Source organism: Mya arenaria, chromosome 9 (genome assembly GCF_026914265.1).
Source record: "Mya arenaria isolate MELC-2E11 chromosome 9, ASM2691426v1".
In the NCBI taxonomy this organism is placed as follows: domain Eukaryota; kingdom Metazoa; phylum Mollusca; class Bivalvia; order Myida; family Myidae; genus Mya; species Mya arenaria.
The window spans coordinates 20,109,091-20,117,796 of record NC_069130.1 but is presented as its reverse complement, the minus strand read 5'-3'; positions in this window follow the sequence as shown (position 1 = coordinate 20,117,796).

Below are 8,706 nucleotides of genomic sequence, written 5' to 3'. Positions count from 1 at the left end.
CATGCAGATGTCACGATTCGATATTTCATAACTTAAGAAAAGATTTAGATAATTAAAGTATGTGTCTATCTTGCTTTATGAACTCTTCGCCCTGATTGCAATTGTTCTAATTATTCCATTCAAACAATTAGCTATGTGTCTTTCAAAACATATTTGAGATGGTAAGATGAATTGCAATATACCTGTAATTGATATGGTCATCTTTATCACAGACTTTGTAGATTAGAAGTACAAATGCTGTTTTGATACTTACAAGGAATTTACCTCTGCATACGTTATTACTTATAATTGAAGAAATTGGTGCAATTACATGTTCTCATAAAAGCGTAAAAATTTTGCCCTCAACTGCTTGTGCATTATTTGTATCAAGGTTTTCAATATTTTTCATTACTTCAATTTGAAATTAAAATACAATGAAGTCAAAATAGTCAATGTCACAAATGTGTTGGCAGACGTAGATTTTAAGATTGTGACGACTGATGGACCATTGTAAACTCACTTAAACTATTTTGGAAACGATATCGAAGCAGTCATTAAATGTATTAAATAGCTCAGTGTCATTTATAAATGTTCATTCGTGGTGTTAGTTAGCAGGTAATTCTAAAGACGTATTTTGAGGTGTTAATGATAGGATATTTATTTAAAAATCTGATTTTTTTTTCAAACTTTATTTATTAATGCTAAATCTCGCTTTACATAGGAAACAAAAACACAAAAACAGACAATATATACAAATATGATGTTCATATACCGTTCACTTACCGTAAACAGCTATAAAGAAAAGAATACATCAGAAAAATGAGAGAAGAACAGCGAAACAAAACACATGTACTCGAGAAAGAACTATTATTTACTTATGCGTATTTACTTAAAACTATATTTTGTCACACTTATATGAATCAGCATTTATGAGGTGTGTAACTTCGTCTTAATTAACTATATATTAGATCAAAATTAGAGAATAGTCAGCGTATCTCTATTTTTATTCGTAATTTAATATATTATGTAAAACAACGAGTATGATTACAAAATTTCACTCGTTTTCGTTGATTGGTACCTATATTTATTATATTATACAAAGCCTGATCTGGATCGTGGATAATTTGAATAGCTGTTATTTCATTTCTTTCCTGTATGTGTATAAATGATCGATGAATAAAGATATAATAACGTAATACAAGTAGGTGAAATGACTATCTGGTTGAAATCATGTCCTTTATAAAGGAGATGAACATTTCTAATTCATGAATGTACTGTATTGTATTTGAATTTTGAATGTTCTGTATATTGAAATCGCCTACAATGTCACATTGTGGTACTCGATTTTTGGTTGCTTTAAAGTATCTGGTTGACGATGTACGAAGATGAGCAAAAATATTTTAGGTCTTTCATTAAAATAAATGAGTCCATATTGATCCCAATTTGTCCTTAAGTTGGTGCATGTGGTAAAATGGTACCTAATCGTTCATATAAAAGTGAATTCCACCATTCTTTTCATTTCAAAAAGATTAATATTATAAAACATATGAACCCAATAGCACCTAATTTGGGCATACGTGTGAGCATTTAAGAAAACAACATGAAGTCATCTGCTGTTATATGCAATCGTGTCCTACTAGAAAAGGTTCAAACATATAAGATATTGTACTGATCGCAGTGTATTTAAGATAAGTATCGTTATCTGCATATTAGTTTATTAAGTATTGCCCCACAGAGGTTTGATGACATTTGCCAAAAAACCTGGGGCGGGTTCAGGTATTGAAATTAGAGGGGGTTAAATGAGGGTCGGAAAATTTTGACTACCGCCCCTACCTCAAAACCGAAATTGATATGGTTTAAAATATTGGCTTGGGATTTGGTGGCACTCTCCCAATATTTGTTTGACAATTTAATTTTGAAATATTTCAATTATTTTTCTTCGATATTGATATAAAAGAAGTAAACTTGGACGATTGAAGGGGGTGCACCTCCCCCCCCCCCCCCCCCACACACACACGATCCACTAGTGAAATAGGTTCATTGCTTTGACAAATATTCTATCAATATAAATCGAATTCATTCTTAATCGTGTTTCTTTTTTATAAATATACCTTATAAAATTGTTTGCCTTTAAACAGGACGTGTTCAATCAATGGTAAAGCGATTGGCTACTGATATATCAGATTCATGTTCGTAATATATCCTCATTAAGCACTTCATGCATTTGAGGATTTAAAGATTAATTAATTTATGTCAAAGCGATAACCTCAACAGATTGTAATAAAGATATTTGAATGCGTGTGTGGTCTGTCTATATGTGATGTTTAAGTACGCTGTGTGATCCTCGTTAATTTATTTTTTCAATCGATCCGGTAATGCCCAGAAAATGTTTGCAATACAAAAAGCAAACCTATGTTTGGAAACATTTAGAAACATTAATAAACCTCTTTATGCATATATAAACATAAAGTAACACCATAATATCGACTATCTCCATTCATTGGAATCATATTATCGTACGTGCCAATAGATGTGTGCTAATCCTTGTAACCGAACAAAATGTTCCATTATGCAAATGTGTTCCTCGAAATATGTATCACCATTTCATTATCTGTCATCGTATGAAATTGCAAACCAAATAATAGCAATGATCTTCACTTTTTCAATCAAAAATTGGAAATTCGAATTTTTTATGCGAGATTGTCATCTTTCAAATGGTTATCTTCTCCTATAAGTTCATCACATCACATCACATTCTGAAATTGAAACGGGAAATATGATAACATGCAAAATATATTTTTCTTGTCTATTGTATAGAGAAAACTTGACATTCATATTGATGACTACAGTGAGTTATAACGTCAATTATAGTACAATCAGTAATGCGATGTGAAGATTGTGGTTTTAAATTTAAAAAAAAAAAACAACTTTATAGTAACCAAGAGTAAACGAAGCTACAACTATCGACCATTTTGTATTATATCATTATAAAAAATGATCGGTTTGGTTTCGTGTGTTCATGATAAATGAATAACGGAGGGCGGCACACTTTCATAGTTCCAAAGAAGAACTACATAGAGTTATTCGTTTGCCGTAACAAATTGACCGACAATTGCTTATAAAATAAAAAAAAATCATTGAAATTCCCAGCTGACTTTGCGCGAAATGTCTTACACCGCGCCTCTTGCTATTGCTATTAGCATTTTAAACGAGCACTTTTTGTCAAATAGAAATGATGTGTTATCGTCCATGGTTATTTTCTTATGTAACCTGATAACACATTAAGCAAACTTTGACGCTCTGGACTGCTATGTACCAAGGACTTATCAGTTTAAGTATATGTGAGTAGTGGAGTTAAAGATGTTTAAAATCATTTTTATATCTTGATAACATTAGTTTGTTTAGTGTTAAATGTGTGTTATACAGATGAACAAGCGGATGGTTGTTAAGTTATTTAATCCTTTCAAGTTATAGTTACCATTTATCTTATTCTTATAAAATTCCACTTGTTGGCAGCGAATATCGGAAGTTTCTAACTCCCCGATTGCCAAGTCGATCAAATACTCTTCTTCAGCAAAAATGGCCACAAATATTGCTTCCGTTCCCGTCGTTCCGTCTTGTTTATCCTCGAACCCTTCAATTGTTATAACGCATTCACAAGCGCCCTCAATATATTTTATTCTGACTTGACCTTCTTTGGAAAGGAGGAACTCATATGCTCCGTCTTTGTAAATTGCATGGTGTTTTTGTATTAAATCCATTCTCAGATCTTGCAGCCTTTTTGTTGCTTCGTGAACCCCTTTCCGCGTTCCCGTGACAAGCAATAATGGTTCTTGGCACAGAGATATGTGCACATGTTCCTTAAATAGTGAAAGTGAAATTGCTTTCAAAAATTCCTCTTGATGGAGTTTGATATAACGATGGCCACTCCTGTCAAGTAAAAGTGTCTCCATGTAGAGAGCGTGTTGGGCAAAGAAATCACGTATGGATCTTAGAACGATATCGATGTTGACAATGTCGTTTGCAGAGCTGAGATCCGTTATCGAAAACTGGCCGTTTTCTCTCATCGCAAACACCAGTTTCCCCTCATGTTCTTGTCTAAAGTTGTCCAAGAAACATTTTCCTGATTCTGAAAGCAATGCTCTTTTTTCAGAACTGTCCAAATGCAAAACCCGCTTGTAAGTTTTATGGTCGCGAGGTTTTATTAATGAGGCCTTTTGCTTAAGGTCTACTAATTCTTGCTTGATGATCTCAAGCGATGTTTCTAGGTTGTGCTTTAAATTTTCTTTCCCTTTTCTTTTGTTTTCTGTTTTAACAGCTTTCATTTCAAGTGTTCTTCTCCTATTCTCATCTTCTGTAAATATATACATATCAACAACATCAATTATTAAATGAGTAGAAAGATTAGTACCTATAAGTATGCTTAAATTGAGTTTAAAGAGTTTTAAATTGAGATTTGATGAATCTCATTAAGGTTTCATATTGACGCCAATGACGGTTTAATGTTAACTCAACCGTAAGACAATAAAAAAATAAACAACAAACATCCAAAACATACCCGGGTCGATGTCACTGTCTGTGGTCACAAAATAACAAGCAACAGGCTTTTTGCTGGCTTTCTCCTGTTCTCGTTGGGGAGATTCGTTTGCTGTAATTGCATTTATGATCAGCGAGTATTCCCCTTTCTGTGGAATGCAAGCATTTACGTTGACCTTTCTTTTTTCAATGTCCTTGATTGTTTCTGTGCAGCCTGAAATGCATTGCTATTATTGTTTAAACATTAACTATCAACAAAAGCTGTATTACTAGATTTGTTTAATTTAATGAACTAGTCAAAATCACCTCTCAGAACTCTGCGTGCCAAAGAGTAATTCGTCTCCTACGAAGATACAAGATTTGTCATTTATGCAAGAAAAAGAGGCACAATAACTAAGAATTCACCTTCAAAAATTCGTTCAATCTTTTCTCCGCCTACAAAGTCGCTTCCATATAATTCCGAGCCGTATTCTGTACCAATGTATGCATCGCTATCAGCCAGATGAAAAGTCATTACTGTCTCCATTTTCTTTGAACTCTTTGGTTTAACAGCTATTTTTGCTGTATCAACAGACGGCTCAATGAGTCCAGCATCAGCTGCTTTCGGTCCGAAACCAAAAACATCAAGGCCATGCCTTGGCAGAAAGACCTTCCATTCTTTATTTGGTTCAATGCAATCAATTTTGAATTCGCAGCACTTAAACTTTTCTTCACTGTTGTGGAATCCAACCTCAAGGCGAAGCCAGTAGTCTCCCTTATATGGACATCTCACATCGAAAATGAACGTATCCCCATGGTCATGTTTAACTTGTGGTAAAACTAGCCTCTTCGATTTATTCTTAATCATGTCTGTTTCTTCTCTGTTTTGCAAATTAGCATCATGCAGTACAAGTTCGTAAGAAAATTCCAAGTTGTTTGACGAATCATCCTTTGATGTTAAAGCTACACTACATTCTCCGTTTACAGTGACCTAGCAGCAGGTTTTCTCGCGAATTAACGCCAACTTCCTTGTAAAGAATTCCTGTCGTAGATCGGGCAGATCAAAGAATTCTTCACGTTTCAATTGAGAGCTTTGTGGCAAAAGCTGAAAAGTGGGTTCATTTGGAAAACATCGTGTTATGAAAATATCCGGCCGAGAAAAAACCAAAAATCATTTACGATTGATGCTATCTGCCCTGCACTTCCGGTTCGGTGGTTTGTCAATGCTGTTCCGTCTTTCTCAAGTGTTGTTTCGTCACCATGTCGTTGACCTCTTACTGCTTTCGTTGCCCATCCAGGGTGCAAAAGATGTCGTCGCCCATTTGCTGCAAACGGAAGAGAAGCTATGTATAATAATGCCGCTGCCGATGTTTCCATTGCGGTGACTCAGACATTTATTGATAAAGATAATTTAAAACATTTGTGGTTTGTCTGTATTATTTAAGCGTGTGTCTCATTCTGGGTCGGATAAGCCGTAGCCTTGGGCATTTATACAGAGTATTTGTTAAATAGTTGGTTGCTGGGTTTGTCCATGCGGTGTGCATTGTATTTTAATGTGGCTTTGCGACAGACAATTGTCGTACACTTGAAACTTTTAATTTAACGCAGTTAATGCGTCTTTTCTTCCGTCTCTGTTAGATAGTTCAAAGCAATATTTCCTTGAATAAAATTTGATGAATTACATTGAAGAAATACATTAGAAGAATAGAAATGAATGGGGTATTTTATCTAAACTTATGTTTCTTAACTAACAAAAACTTACAATGGAAACAAATCCAATGGTTCGTTGCACACTGGCGATCGCCAGCGCAGTATCTGATGTTCTTCACCAATCCTTCAACGACTTCGTATTTAATGCTTGCAGTGCTACAACATTCATATGCATAATAAATAAAAGTAGAAAAGCATATTCTTAAGATTGTCCTGTAAACGCAATGTCTTAAATGGCCTCTCTCACGCTTCATAATGTCAGACATTGGGAACACTTTGCAGATAATGTGATCAAGCTGCATTTACCAATGGTATTTCGTTATTGGAAGTTCAAGAATGAGTACTTTTGTTCATAAATATATATTTTTTAAAAGGACAGAATTGTGAATTTTTTCCATTTTGCCGAAAAGCGTCATTTAAGGATTGAAGAACTACACTTGTGATCTAACAGCAGGTTGTTTTTTTTACTTTAGTAATAAAGGCTGGGACCAATAACATTTTAAGTTTTTAAACCTTTAAAGCTGCACTCTCACAGATATACTGTTTTTCAACTTTTTTATTTTTGTCTTTGAAAGAGCAAATTTTTCCGTAAATATCTGCAAACCGATGATAAAAGATTGCTGGCAAAAGATCAGATCGCAGATTTTCATATTTCCATTCGACAATGAATGTATAAAACATCAATTTTTGAACTTGAATATAAAAATCTGCGAAAATTGGCCCATTCTAAGAAAAAATAAAAAAAAGTTGTCAAAACGTTCAATATGTGAGAGTGCAGCTTTAATACGACCAGATATAAAGAAAAAAATATTTCACAATCGCAATAAATCACACAGATCATCAGAAGATAAAGTTCAAGTGGGAGAATCATGCGATAAAATTTTAAGTTATTATTCACTGATAAAAGTCTATAAACGGGTGGAAAGCATATTACAGAAATTACATTTATTATTTATGATTCAAAGTTTTGAATTGATATTATGATTAGAAACAAAACACGGCCACGAAAAAACACGGCCATAAAAAGCACATAAATATAGTTTCAGCTCATGGCTTTTATGTTTATGTTTTGGTATATTCGGTCAAGGCCTAGTATTATTTAGTTATGATTTTAAACTGTGTATCCACCTACTTGAATAGTTCCTTAAATATCTCCAATCTGATTTTTCAAGCAATTCCATGCACCAACGCGGCATACTGTCAGCTTTCCTTGATGCGTCATCCCCTCCTTTCCCAGGGGCTCTGTTATCGCTTATCCACACAAGAATCGCTCTTGCTAAGTACAGGTCTGAGTCGGGATCGTGTTTGTATGGTTTTCGTAGATATTCAACAAGCGTTTGAAAACTGTCGGCATGCTCTGCAGATGCCTGTACATATATGTGTGTTAGAAGTTACAAAAATATGCAATGGTAAAAAGCAATTAAGCTCGAAGGACTGCTCATAAGAAGTTGAGTAGTGCGACCGTATTTTTCTACACAACAGCGAAATCGTCATTAAAGGCCTAGTTTAAGGAATGTTTGGCATGACAATCCCCTGCTGTGCATCTCCTGCTAATTGCACTTATGTCACAGTACGGGCCAATTTCCTGTTTATTTGTGTATTGGCTTAGGGGCCTTTAGGGTCCATTTCTGTAATAAAACCTCCAAAACTGATATTCAGATCAGAGATCTGATAAGACAATTAGATAAAGATCAATACGCAGAGGTTGTGTACAATACACGTTTTTTTTCTGAGTTATTTTTCTTTTTGGGGGGTGGATGGGGGTGGGGTGGGTGGAGGGGGGGGGGCACTTATAGAAGGATTAAACTAGGCCTTTAAGCACAACTATTTACGATTTAACCGCATCCTACTTAACCTGAAAACCCTATAAAACAATTTAACCAATCTTTAATACCTTTTTTGCATGCTCGTCGATGTAGTGAAATGACACTACGTCTTCGTCATACGAATGTAAACCACTCATAATTTCCTTGACTATTCGAATGTTTCTTAATTAGTCTTAAAACTGTTCGTATTATTTTGCAATTATATTTCTCAATGCGTCCATGAGAAATATTGAACGTGCATTTATGGAAAGCGATTCTAAAATGTCCTTGAACATGAGACAGAGTCGATATGTTTGATAATACCTCCGTCTAGCAAAGGTCTTTGTTCAGCTATTTTACTTCCTTGTCACAGCAATTGTTTGCTTTTAACATTATCCGCAGGATCGTTATACCCTGGAAAATCATTTACATTTATGTGAAAACGTACTTCGTAATCAAAATTAAACAATGCTACCCAAACACAGGTCGTGAATGTGTCATGAAACCAAATTTCATAAGTAAGAAAAAGTTAAGATATAGTATGGGTTATAATGCGGTTAACATGAAGTAGGTGAATATATATTTATAATCGAAAAAGGCTTTATAAAATATTTTTCCGAGAAACTGCATTGCTTTAAATAATCATTAAAACAATAAGCAACATGTCTTTCGACAATTTTTGACAAGGTAGGATTAA